Source organism: Humulus lupulus, chromosome 7 (genome assembly GCF_963169125.1).
Source record: "Humulus lupulus chromosome 7, drHumLupu1.1, whole genome shotgun sequence".
Lineage (NCBI taxonomy): Eukaryota > Viridiplantae > Streptophyta > Magnoliopsida > Rosales > Cannabaceae > Humulus > Humulus lupulus.
This window is the reverse complement of record NC_084799.1, coordinates 41,984,029-41,999,037: the sequence shown is the minus strand read 5'-3', so window position 1 is coordinate 41,999,037 and position 15,009 is coordinate 41,984,029.

Here is a 15,009-nt window from a genome sequence, read left to right as displayed (position 1 = left end):
CTTTAGACATATTTTCCTCTTTCACTTACATTTTTGAAATGTTTTGTTCTTATAGTTTAATTATTTTAGGGAAAAAAATTGGTTTCAACACTATTGTTCAAGCCAGCTGAAGTAAGAAGTTGTGCTTTTTAAAGCAAAAATGGTTGCTTCAGAAAGATGAGTGAAAGCCTTTATAAGTTTGAAGAATCAAGAGAAACAAAATCATGTAAGCTTAGCAAAAAACTTCAACATTGATCAAGTTTTTTTATGTGTTCACACTAGTTTTTAAGATCTGTTTTAGGAAAAGTGGGGGTAAAGAGCAAGATATGGAGACTGCGTACAATAAAGTTTTTCAGGGGATATGTATGGGAAACCTTTGACAATATATATAAATATATATATATATATATAAATGCATTTTCTTCCTAATACATTTGATAATATAGGTATATATATTAGACCATAGAGCTTCAGATTAATGATTAACTTGTTATTTTTCCAATCTTGGTTGCAGGGAAGAGAACTAATTTTGGAGAGAAGGAAAATTATTTGGTCTTCTTGAGTAATGCATTTCAGATTTTATAATTAAGTTTTCCTTATGAAGTGCCTTTAGTTTTAATATTAAATACTGCATATGATATTGTGTAGCTTTATTTTATTAATACTTGATCATGATATAAGTGTTGTTTCTTCTTACACGAATTTCTTATTTTTTAACAATACAGTGATATTGAACCCAAGGCACCCGAACGACTGTTGAAGCTGCACGCCACCGCTAATCTGCCGTCGGTCTCCTCTGCTCTGGTTCCAGAGGTAGGTTTTCTTGCCTTATATCTATTGTCTTTTTCTTCTTTGAAAAAGTTCTGGGTTAGTTTTTGGAATGTTTGTTTGTATTGAGGTTCAAGGTAGTGTAAGGTAACTGCGGTCTATGTTACTCTTGAACTAATGGTCAATTCCCCACAAGTGTATGATAAAATGATGCAAAGAAACTGTATATACATTATGAGCTTGGACAGATAGAATATGTTGTATGAGCTCTTTGGTTTAATGAAGCATTCAAGATAGTTTAAGAGGGTGAGCTATATATTTCTAGGCTAATAATCTAGAGGACAACAATTTCTTGCATGAGATAAGATATAATGAGCTTTGTAAGAAAGGAGAGGGGGAAAGTATATACCACTTATATACTTCCTCTATGTTTAATGACACAGTAATTCGTAGGACAAAACTGTTTTGTCTCGGAGAGGCTTTCTTGTATAAATATATACATATATATATTTTGTGTATATTAGAGAAAGAGAGGTATACTTTTCTTCTATTGGAGAGAAGAGCTGTAGTTATTTTGATCTAGATGAAGGTTTCTCAAACTTTTCATTGGCTCTGAGATTTTTGGGAAACTTTTCAATTCTGAGCAATCAGATAGGTTTAGCCTCACAAGAGATGTCATCTTACAGATACTTGTTGGTAGGGTTTCAAGCTCTGTGCAATTCATTAGACATAGATCCTCAAGACTAGAGAGATTTTCTAAGGAAGACGAAGGCAAGTCTTTTATCTTAGTTCCCCTCAAGTCTAATAATCCAATTTTCTTTGGAAGCTGCCCAGGAAACCTATCAAAAGATAAACAACCATCTAAATATAGATGATTTAGAGACTCCAACTGTCCAATTCCACTCAAAAGATTCTTGAGGCATTTACAATTGCTAAGATCCAAACTAGAAAGATGAACAAGATACCAAATTGAAGAGTGTAGCTCTTCTATGGCAGTGGAAGATAAACAAATGTATTTAGTGTTTCCAGTCATCTCTGAGAGAACTTTAAGAGTAGAGCAGCCACCGAGATTAAGAAAGTATTCTATGTGTTCATAAGATTCCCACCACGATGGTTTATGATCTGTCTCCTCAGGTCTCCAATAATCTATATCATTATAATTGATATTGTAATTTGTTTCTGCTACTATATTTTCTTTTGTAAAACACTTGTGAGCAAGAATTTGTTGAAATTTGAGTGAAGGAGCTTCTTCCAAACTCTCACAGCCTTTAAGAAATAGACTCTTCAAATTAGCTTGAGATAAATCTGGCATATGAATCAAATTCTTTGAAAAACTGAGATTGACAACTTTTAAGCTCTCAAGACATTGTAACAAAAGGAAATGACAAAAATAAATAAATAAATATATTCCTAGCTCACATATGTATATAAAGTAAAATTATGCCTTTAATTTAATAAATTAAATGCCCCTATAATTTAATTTAGCACAAAAATATGTCAACACAAATGGATAGTTATATTGAGAAATACACAAGCATCAAGCTAATAGAGAAGCATCTCAACTAGGTCTACACACAACTCTAAAGCTATCTTATGCATTCTATCCAATATATATAAGAATACAGAGTTTAGGATTACAAATAAGAATCAAACAAACTAAACACCCCAAAATAAATCCATAACAAAACTATTAAATATATGATATAACAAAGCCTCGTTAAAACCCCTAAAAAGTAAAACCCATTGGGTAAAAACTCTAGAGAGGAAAAAGAGTGCAATGCATTACAAGAAAATCTATATAAAACCCAAAAACTAGAAAGTCTTTCGAAACAAAAGAAGATAACGAAACAGTAGTTGAGGTCCAACACATAAAGTCGTGGAGAGTCTTGGAAGCAAGACTGTTATCCTATAAATACAAGAGAATTGAAAAGCATATAGGAAAAAAATTAGATGAATATAGTTCAACCAACTATTGAGAAGATACCATAACAAAGGAATTCAAAAGAGCAGCTTCAACTTTCATCTATTAACTTAATACTATGTCACATAAAAGACAAAATAATAATTTGAAGAGGATGTGATTTAATTTGACAAGAATGTATTTTCATCACCTTAATACATAATTATACATGTATATATATACCTGCTAAACCTAGCTAAACACTCGTGAAAATGCAATTATAATTTCCACAGAAAAATGAGTATATGTATTAAATATATGTGATTGTAGAAATAATAAAAATAGCATGTTAATCACTAATAGTGTAGTCAAATTGAAAAAAATTATATGTATTACCACTTAAAAGAAATATTTTGACACAAAAAGATGCAATGTGTATATATTCAGTCTCCTTTTGAGCCAAACTTCTCTTAGCACTCATAGCTCGCAAACTACTTATCCTTTTTGGTATTCTGCTTAAACACAGTCTTAGCTATATTGTCAAAATGAGCTTAAGTGGTAATACTGAGATCTAATCAAGCCTTTAAATAGAAGCATGAATTCTTAATTACCATATAAGAGGATGTGCAACTAGTTTTAGTTGGAAATAGAAAGAGTGTGCCATATAGCACGCTTGAATTCATAGCACGAGCCATATGAATTTTAGATCAATTGCATTTACTTGATGATTTTGATGAACAATATTTTTTGGTGACATGCACTTCTTTAACACATTGATGATGTTAGCATGAAACATTATTTCGATGGTATAGGAGTTTTCAAATGAGTTACTAAATCAAAATATCTAAGCTATTTTAGTAGCTGAATTTAAGATAAAATGAGCGAAAATGATGGTGATTATGAAAATGATGAATTTTTTGGACATTTGAGTTGGAATATGTTTCTTTATGTTAAGTTTGAACCATTAATGAATATATTTTATGATTTTAAGACTCGTAACAAGTAATTTCATGAATTTTATGGTTTTATTGTATCATTTAATTTTAATTTTGTATTCATCTTTTAGGTATTGATTATATTCTTTTGGTTGTGGATCAAATTGGCAAGGAGCATTGCAAAGTTAATTAACTTGATTATTAATAGCAAGAGGTACGGAAGTATGTTCTCTTAACTCTTTTATTAATATCATACAAATGTTAGAGGAGTTTGGATATCTTAAATATTCATTCATAGAGAAGTAGGTTCTGAGATTAAAATTGTGTGCTGCAGTGATAATGGAAGGTTGAAAACTTGTGTGTCTTAGAGAAGTAGGTTCTGGAAAATTTGTTTGTGTGTTGCGGTGATATAAGGATGAAAACTTATTGTGTGATGTTTGAATTTTTTTACTTGGTATTGATAGATGGTTAGGTAAGCTTTTATATGGGAAATGATGTCAAATTTTATCTAGAATTATAAGCTAACATCTTCTTACAAATAAATTGTGTTTGCTTGAATTGGTTTGATTATATTGATAGATATCTCGCCTGGGGTGTGAATAAGGGTAGTTTTCACGTCCGCAACCTTAGGGTTTGAATAATAAACCATTATACATATGAGTTGTGATTGGAAAAATGTATAATCTGATAATGCCTCCATGAGTTCTAAGTCAAATATAATTACCCAAAACATCATAAATATAATTACTCAAAACAATAGCTTGGTTTCCCGCCCCTAACATTTGAGTAAGCATTTGATCATTTGAGTAAGCATTTAAATAAATAATTGTTTCAAGGACTATGTTTAAAGGCCCTAATACATAGGAAATGTGTACTTTGATCATTTTTACTTATAGATATGGCACAAGAATCAGGTTGTATTTAGTTGAACACACATAATAATCCCATACTAAAGCATACAAGAACTCCAAGTTTCCAAAACATGCCTTCCCATCAAGAGTGACTTCACAAAGAGTTGAGCATGAGATCTATTTTACCTATTCTTTTGAACAAATTATCACACATATTCAACCATCTCTGATATGATTGATATTTGAAAAAATGTGCCATTAATATCTAGTACAGTAGCTTTCAAATGAATGTAAAATTGCAAGCAAAGATGAAGAACACACATACATAAATTCAGAGAAGTCAAAAAAGAAAATTTATAACAAGTCCTGATCTTGATCCTCATTTTAGTAGTTCATAATTTAGTGATTCATTCATATTAATTCGATTGAATCCCTCCATTTTTTCTCTTCATTCCCACTTAGATAAAGACTTAAATACACTGCATAGCTTAAATTTTTCCATTGAGAATGCAACAAGAAAATATGTAAAAATATCAGAACATGATGTCTAAAGATTTTGCTACTAACAGTAGGTGTTAACCGAGATTTTCAATAACTATATTAATAAATATTACTTAACGATAATTGTAATGAACGCAGAAGACTAACACGGGGTTTTTACGTGGTTGAGGCGTTAACTAGCCTTAGTCCACGAGTCTATAGTATTAGAGCTTGAAAAACCTTTTACAATGGAGTTTCCCTCTGTATCTTGACAGAGTTACTGTATCTTAGGTGAGGAGACCCTTTCACAGTGTTCTATAGCCTGTATTTATAGGCTTATGGGAACACTGGGTCTGGGCCGGGTATGACCCGGGCCCATCATAGATACGGATATTCTTGGCCTTTCTATTGGAGTCCCAATACAAAAGATACAACATACATGAATTCCAGACCAGCTAAGGCCCAATAAGTTGACTCAAGAGCTCTATCTCGCCCGACAAAACGGTGCTTTTGGTCTGGACACTTCGAGTTACGAGGCAGATTCAGGAGACAAGACCAGTCAGAGTACTTGACAGCGCAGACCTGAAACAACGGCGTGCAATCCCGAGGTGGCCTTTTCTGCAGGTGAAAAGTGGGGACAACGCCCGCGCGGAGTGGGGCAGCTTCAGGGTCCTGGACGGTCGTCCCCTCCAACCGGGGGTGAGGTGATCTGGCTCCATTTACCTTTGTCCCTCTTCATTTACCACAGGCCCGGACCGTACCTGTAACGACCCAACTCCTGGGACTGTTACGGTGTGCCTTGCAAACAGTGCTAAACTCGCTAATCGAGTCATTTGGCCAAAATCGTGAACTAAGTATGATTAGCGGTTTAGGGATTAAAAAATTTGGTTAGGATGTAACGTTTCACTAGAACGTTTAATATATACATTGGGATCCCAAAAATAAAGTTTCAGAGTTTATTACAGAAAGTATTTACAACAGGCCGTTCTAAGCGGCAAAACAGGGTTCAACCCTAGTTCCACTTTAAACCTCGGCCGTGGCGGACGAGCAGCTGCATATGTACACGTCATCACCTAAGCTCTCCAACTCAAGGATGGTCTAGCTTCCTCTTGCCTTTACCTGCACCACGTAGCACCCGTGAGCCAAAGCCCAGCAAGAAAACACATTAAAGCATGATATAATATCAACAACGATCATAATAACCATTCAGGGCTGTCAGTCCAAGCAAATAGGTGACAATAGCCAAAAGTCACAGTAATGAGCATCGCTCCCTCTAGCCATACGACGATAGGGTCACCAGGGCTTAACTGATAAGTGATCCTTTCATAAGTTTGATTAGGAGAGGTGCATGGTGATTGGTCACCAACATAACCTTCCTCACGACTCTAGAGTCGAAACTATGGACAACGTCCCTTAGCCATGTGACAAACGGTCACCGGGGTCATATACCTTGGCTATAAACATCTGGTCATAGACCAGGAAAGCGCTTATAAGTTCTTCGACCCTAGGGTCGGTCTAGCATTAATGCCATAGAGCCATTCAACGCGTGATTCTCGACTTTAGAGTCGGTCCCTGACTAGTCAGTGTCACACACAAGTAAGTCATGCTGCCAATCATATATCACATGTTCCATATCCATAAACAAGGTACTCAGCATGCTTACTAAACAGGTATTAGTACAACTAGGACCATGCATAAACACAGAGGCTCAAGCTTTGAACAATATCATATCCAGTATACAAAGCATGTCCTAATCACATGTTTCTCATGCATCATATGCAATATATTCAGCAATCCAACATGCACCAATAACAGCCATGCATGTCACGTTTAACAGTCAACCAACATGCATCAAGAATAGCCATGCATGTCATACATAATAATCAACCGACATGCATCAATAATAATCACACATGTCATGCTTAATAATCAACCCACATGCATCGATAATAGCCATGCATATCACATATACACAGGGTGCAGTTTTCTTACCTCAAAGTCGAGCTAGAACGATTAAAAGAACGACCCTTGAGAACGATCAACTTTTAGTCCTTTAGCGGTCACCTAGTCATAACCAAATATAAGGTATCATAAAAAAAAATGATCAACTTAAGTTCCCAAATCAATATCTAGCCTCCGGGACATCAATCCCCACTTAACCGGGTACTAGGATCAACCCCGAGGCCTATGGTAAGCATCCCTAAGCTAAAAACACTGTTTTGGTCAAAACTGCCCTGATGGGCCGCGGCTCACCACAGCCATGCCACGGATCATCACCCTGACAGAGGCATATTTGCCTCAGAAGCCACCTTAGGCCGCGGCACACAAAAGCCAGGCCGCGGCTCATTACCCAGATCATCCAAAAATCAGCAATGCACCAGCTTGACCTCCCCTGCATATTCCCTTAGAACCAAGCCTTCAAACTAGTTCCAAACCTTCTCCAAACACTCAATTCAACCTCTAAACAACATCTATATCAAACCCTCATCAAAACCCAAATCAAACATCAACCTAACTCCCATTAATTCCAATTAACCACCAAGAATTCACAAGCTGAAATCTTAAACCAAAACAGAGTATAAACCAGAAACTAATGATTGAAACTTACCTCAAACACGATTTTGAATCCCCTCCAATGTCTGAATCAAGTTCCCTAACTCCCACCTTTGATCTCCTAGCTTAACTCCTCAATTTGGGCTCTCAAAAATCAAAGAAAAGTGAAGGGAGAAGCTTCTACGGGAAGAAAGGGAGAAGGAGGAAGATAGGCTCTGTTTTTTATTTTGTTTTCTACAGCCTACTAAACCTCATGTATATCCAAGACAAATTACCTAAATTCCCCTAGGTCATTTAAAGGCTTCTAAGCACTCTCAAGGGTAAAATCGTCCTTTCCAACCTATACCGTTAATTATAATTAACGCTCTCCAATTCCCGCTTTACTCAATATTCCCAAATACCAATAAATCATAACCCATTACCCTTTAATTCCTGGTAATGCTCTAATCATTAAATTCACCCCGAGACTCACCCCGAGCCCCGAACTTAAACCCGTTATGACTAGACCGAACACTTACACCCCATGATCGTCTCACGTCGAAAAGCTCGAACCAATCCACCTTATAATGTGGCTATATTAATTAATCACAATCACGCACCCAAAATATACAATTACACCCACAGTGGCCAAATTACCAAATTACCCTCATAATTAACATATGAGCCCATATGCATGCATTCACCATCATATAATAATATAATCCACGTAAACATGCATATAATCATTAAATACTATAATAAATCAATTATGGCCCTCCCGGCCTCCTAATCAAGGTCCTAAACCTTATTAGGATATTTGGGGCATTATAGTACCAAGGTCCGGGACCAGGATGCGCATGTCGGGGATTCGAATGATCTGCACATCACCCGGACGACCGTCCCTGAGGACGGAACCCGGAGGGCCATGCCGGACCCCTCAAATGGGCCCAGACATGCACCCCTGGCCCATACCCCTCTTGGACATTTCCGTACCAAGAGGCCTTGGGCCGGGCCCGCATACTTACACAACCCTTGACAATGGGCCTGGACGAAGGCCCCGAGTTCATGCAGGAAATGGGGATAACATTTACCCCCCAAGCCTTCGCCTAGGCCTGCCAGGAGGAGGGTTGCATCATTCCCAGGATGCTCGCATGGTCGCCTCCCCAGTTCCTGCCCGGGATCGCAGGTCCGTGACAGCGGGCCATGGTACTGGCCGTATGTTTGGCCCGCACCGTTTACCAATGTCAGGGGACGTTTACCTTTGATAGCTCCGTGGCAAGGATACATGTGTCACCAGGCGATTGCAGCACAGGTCTTGAAAGGTCGCCTAGCCCTCCCAAGGGTCGCTAGGCTTAGGCTAGTGTGTCAGCGCACGTCACGAAGCGTCCCATCCGCACGGGGGTCCATCATTAATGTCCCTGGGACGAGGTGGACTGTAGGATGGGGCGACCTTTGGCATCCGCCCCTTCTGGGTCGTTAGATCTGAGATGGCATGGATCCAACCTGAAAGGACTCATAAATGTCCCTGCGCGACTCCTGACCGTCCGATGAAGAGACACCTGTCCGTTGGATCGGGGGCCAGGACTTGGGGCCATTATAAATACCTCACGAAAGCCAATTTGGCACTTTTACACCTTTGAACCAGCCTAAGAACCGACAAGCATTAATCGAGCCTTGCATGTCCGACATTGCCGACGGCATATATCACCATCTGTTGACTCTGCGCCGCCGCTTGTTCCCCAGAACCCCAACTTCTGCCCTTCTACCTGAAGTCGCGTCTCGGGCCTGTCCTGTAGACGAGTTACTAAACCGGCTACACCACTTCAAGAACGAGGTTCTGCCGTCCTTACAGTCGGACAACCACCATCTTCTACGGCCGACAACTCGCAGTAAGTCCTCCTGACTCTCTTGACAACTTTATGAACTTATGATGTTCTTTTAATGCGTGCATTTAGGCTTTATGTTTAGGAGTTGTTAGGAAGGCCTCCTGGTTCGGGTTGCTCTGTATCCAGATGCTTCCCGGACAGAGGGTGAGTCTTAGTAGTTTCCTTCTTTCTTGATCAGGGTCTGGTGGCTCTTCGGAGTCCTGGACCAGATCCGAAGGGGCTCTAAGCAGTCCTTAGGAGAACCCCCGTACCTTGACCGACTTTCTTGGGTTTAGGTACTGACGGCTTGGCTTTTCTTTCTTTGTTCCCAGATCGTCAGCTATGGCAACGGGCGTTACGCTCCATTCTGAAGAAGAGGTCAATAGGGCCCCTGTCTCCGTTGCTGGATCTCGGACGCCTAAGGGCAACAGGTGGGAAATGGACGTGACGCCCAACCTGTTCCGGAACTACCGGATGATGCTGCTCCTGGAGCAGCGTCTGGGCATCGAATCAACTCCGGGACTCTTTCACAACCGTGTGGCCAGGATCGAAGAGCGGGCGCATACGTCCGTGGAAGGATTCGGGGCCTGGAGCGCTGGCCACATTAGCGCGGGGGCAACGCTCCCGCTTCACGAATACTTCGTGCAGTTCTTGATGTATGTGGGAATCGCACTGTTCTAGCTCCTGCCTCAAGTGTACCGGCTACTTGCCGGATGGCGGGTGTTTTGCATCGCGAAGGACGTCGCGGAGCCCACCCCTGCGGAGATCCTGTACTTCTACAAGTTGGAGCCGCAGGTCAACGTCAAGGACAAGACCCTAGACGACTTCTATAGACTGAAGTCGCGGAGTGGTTATCCCGCTCCTACCAGCTCCTGGAGGCACCCCCCAGACGTCAGGCATTACTGGTTCCTGATGTTCGGGTTCCTCGTGGACAAGAACCCCACATTGCTGCTGGACTTCCAGCGAGTGGGTAAGTATTTCCGTGATCCTCTCTTTTATTCCTTATCCATTTTAGTCGTCTCTTATCATATATTTCGGGTGGCAGGGCCTTTCGCTCAAACTCCCCTTACCGAGTTCATTCTGGAAAGGAGGAGGTTTTATTCCAAGTTGAGCACAGAGGATCTGGACGCAGGGGGCTACGTCACCGACGACAATCTCTGACTGGTTGGGATGCTCGCGACCACCCAGACCATTGTTATCCCGAACCTTCGGGGCATTCCCTGTGAGAAGAACGTCGACGTCCAGGAGCAGTTGGCCCTGGATCACATTGCCACTGTGGAAAGAGTGGCGCGAGCCGACACGGCCCGACGCAAGAAGGACCAGGCCCCGACAGAGGCAGCTGCCTCAGAGGAGCTGGAAGAGCTCTTTGAAGATGTCCTACCAAACACTGGGACTCCCGGGGCTAGCGTATCGTGGCGAGGTAACTCCCCTTTAATCTTAACTTATGCTCCCCGAGTCGGGGACTTAGCTAGGGATAGGCTAGTACCCCCGGGCCCCGCGTTTGGGGCAAATAGGGAAATGAGACCTTCAGTTCCCGTCCCCTTAGGCTCGGAGGTCCTCATGTTCTTATCCGGGTTCCTCCAGTACGGGGGTTTCCTGAACCCGGACGACATGGGGGATCAGGTCCATTCATTTGCTTTAGAGGAATTGAGTCACGCCCGGAGCATAGATGAGGGTTCGTCCCAGGTCATTTCTAACTTTGATTTGTGTGCTTTTATCTGATTGGTTTATCGTCCTAACTCCCTTTTCTGTACTTTTGCAAGAGACTCCGATATGTCAACCCCTGCCAGCGAAATGAGGCGGCCAGGAAGAACAACGAGGTGACGGGCCCGGAGCCCCACCTTACCAAGGAACTGTCCGGGACGGAGCTCCGTCTCGGTGAAGGGGTCCTGGACGCGGTTCCCCTCCAGGCCGTGGAGCCTGCTGCAATCTCCGCCTCAGCCCAGCCTCCCGTGATTGACCTGGAGGCTGGCGCGGCGGTCAGCCAGAGCTCGGGGTAGAGGGGCCTGGATGCTGGCGCCGTAGAGGGAAACACCGGGAAGAGGCCCCGGACGAGGCGAGCTGGCTCGGCTGAAGAGTCACACGGCGAGAGTCGACTAGCCGCAAAGGAAATCCTCGCACTGCCTGTTCTCCCCATATGCCCAACTCTTCTCGAGGAGGGGGAGTCGGCCTTGCGAAATGAGCAGTCCCGGCTGATCAACCGGACCTAGGAAACTTACAAGGCCTTGACGATCCGTCGTCAGGTTGAATTCGCGGAGCGTCCTTTCGAGTTCAGCACTCCTCAGCCGATTATGGATCGGCCAGCCGCCGAAGCGGGCTTCCGCCCTAAACTCGGCCAGGACACGACCCCCTTGCCAGCTGACCTGCTAGACCAGGTTGGGAACACCATGTCCAACCTCCAGCTCAAGAGGTACGCCACGATAGCCAACCCAGACGTACTGTTCATCTCCCTGGCTCTCTGCCACCAGGCCACCACGGTAACTTTAACTTCTCTTCTATTCCTTCCGTTACTTGTTGACGAGGGTTTTATTTTCTAACTTTTCTTTGCTCCAGGTTGACCTATTGTCCCAAAGGAGTGCCGATCTGGTGGTCGATGTGGCCACACAGATGGAAACGGCCAAGCTGGAGTTGGAGGCGGCCGTGAATCAGAGGGAGGCTGCCAAGGTGGCTCTTGGCCGGGAGGTGGCCCGTGCCCAGGCAGAGCGCGAGGAGCTCGATCGCGCCAAGGCCGGGTTGGAAGAGGAGTTGTCCCGAAAATCAAAGGAGGCCGATGAACGGGCAACCCTTTTGGAGACGGTCGCGGCTCAGTCCGCCTTGGATAAGGAGGAGATTCAGGCCTTGAAGGTCCGAGTCTGCGAACTGGGCGGCTCTCTGCTTCAGGAGAAGGCGGCGCACGAGACAACCCATCGCGAAAAGGAGGAGGCCGAGGGCCTGCTGGATGTCACTTTTGATGAGGCCATCTACATGGCCTGGTGCAAGGACAAGAGTATGAACCTCCTTGTATTCCATGATCCAGAGTCGAAGCGGGTCGAGTTCGAGGCCAAGGAGAAGGAGGACGTGGACCTCCGAGCGGATGAGTTGTAGGCCCTAACCTCGACCTTGTAGTTTTATTAGTGTTTTTGGCTTGTAATTAAATTTAAAACACTGCTACCTTCTCTGGTTTTTATGTAGGCTTCCTCTCGTTGTTCCGAGTAGAAATTTCATTCTGTTGCCGCGACTAATTGATTGTGAGGTTTAGTTCCAATTCCAACGGCCTGGACTAGACCCAACGATTTAACTCTCCAAGTCTTTAATCCTGGCACCAAGTCCAGGGCCCTCGGGGCTTAGTTTAACTTGGAGCTTTGTTCTCCTTTTATCAGTTTTAGGCCATAGCTTTGCCCTGGGGCACATCGGGTGCTTCTATCTCCCTGACATCAATTGTCCGACCTGGACGAGCCTTGGGCTCGGTCCTTCGTTTTATACCCCCGGACGTCGTTCGTCTGGGGTGGGACCGGCCTTGGGCTCGGTCTTCTTTATTTTATAACCCTGGACATCGTTCGTCCGGGGTGGGACCGACCTTGGGCTCGGTCCTCTGTTTTATACCCCTGGACGTCGTTCGTCCGGGGTGGGACCGACCCTGGGCTCGGTCCTCTTTATTTTATACCCCAGGACATTGTTCGTCTGGGGTGGGACCGACATTGGGCTCGGTCCTCTTTATTTTATACCCTCGGACATCGTTCGTCCGGGGTGGGAATGGAATTGGGCTCGGTCCTCTGTATTTTATACCCCCAGACATCGTTCGTCTGGGGTGGGACCGGCATTGGGCTAAATCCTCTTTATTTTATACCCCCGGACATCGTTCATCTGGGGTGGGACCGGCATTGGGCTCGGTCCTCTATATTTTATACCCTCGGACATCGTTCGTCTCGGGTGGGACTGGCATTGGGCTCGATCCTCTTTATTTTATACCCCCGGACATTGTTCGTCTGGGGTGGGACCGACATCGAGCTCGGTCCTCTGTATTTTATACCCCCGGACATCGTTCGTCTGGGGTGGGACTGGCATTGGGCTCGGTCCTCTTTATTTTATACCCCCGGACATCGTTCGTCTTAGGTGGGACCGGCATTGGGCTTGGTCCTCTTTATTTTATACCCCAGACATCGTTCGTCCGGGGTGGGACCGGCCTTGGGCTCGGTCCTCTTTATTTTATACCCCCGGACATCGTTCGTCTGGGGTGGGACCGACATTGGGCTCGGTCCTCTTTATTTTATACCCGCGGACATCGTTCGTCCGGGGTGGGACCGGCCTTGGGCTCGGTCCTCTGTTTTATACCCCCGGACGTCGTTCGTCTGGGGTGGGACTGGCCCTGGGCTCGATCCTCTTTATTTTATACCCCCGGACATCGTTCGTCCGGGGTGGGACCGGCATTGGGCTCGGTCCTCTTTATTTTACACCCCTGGACATCGTTCGTCCGGGGTGGGACCGTGGGTTTGAGTCGCCCGGACCTCGGTGGTCCGAGCCGGGACTAGCCTAAGCTTGCGCCCCGCTAAGTGTTTGCTTACACCCGGGATACCCCCCGCAAGTGAGCGGAGACGGGTCTGGGGTCACTTGAGAAAGATTAGCATGGTTTCACAATATTTCTTTATGAAGTTTTGCCCTCGTCATGTTTATTGTTTGAAAAAGGTTCGCCCTGAGGCGTACATTGTTTACAACGAAAATATTAAACTGGGAAAGGCTCCCTGACTATTGATAGTATTTACGGAGATGCTCTGCATTCCAAGCTCGAGGGACTTCAGAGCCATCGAGCTGCTTTAAGCGGTATGTTCCGGGGCACACCTCGTGTTGGATCTCATATGGCCCCTCCCAATTTGGGCCCAGAACCCCCACTCCCGGATCTTGAGTAGCAGGGAAGACTATTAGCAAGACCAAGTTGCTGGTTCCAAACTTACGGCTCTTGAATTTGGAGTTGAAGTGTCGCGCGATCTTGCCTTGGTACATCTTCAGCTCCACCTGCGACTCTTCCCGGATCTCTTCGATGAGATCTAGTGATTCTTGGAGTAGGGCGTGGTTCTGGGCGAGATCGTACGTGTCGCGTCGGTGAGACGGGACAGTCGTTTCGATTGGGATGACGGCTTCGCATCCATAGACCATAGAGTAGGGGGTGTTTCCGATTGATGTCCTCTCGGTCGTTCGGTAAGCCCATAGTACGCGGGGCAGTTCCTTGGGCCATTTGCTCTTACAGGCCTGGAGTTTTTTCTTCAGCGTCCCCTTTAGGATTTTGTTCACGGCTTCTGCCTGCCCATTTTCCTGGGGCCTGGCAACCGCGGAGAAGCTCTTCACTATACCGTGCCTTTCGCAAAAATCTGTGAAGTGGGCGCTGTCGAACTGCTTCCCATTGTCGGACACGATTTTGTAGGGGAGGCCATACCGACACACTATGTTGTTGATGACGAAGTCTAATGCCTTTTTGGAAGTGATTGTGCTCATGGGTTCCTCCTCAAACCACTTTGTGTAGTAGTCCACGGCCACGATGGCATACTTTACCCCTCCTCTCCTAGTAGGGAGAGACCCGACGAGATCGATCCCCCATACTGCGAAGGGCCAGGGGCTATTCATCAGGGTTATCTCTGTCGGGGGGGCCCGTGGGACCTTCGCGTTCCTCTGGCACTGTTCGCACTTGCGGACGTATTCAATGCAGTCCTTCTTCATGGTTGGCCAGA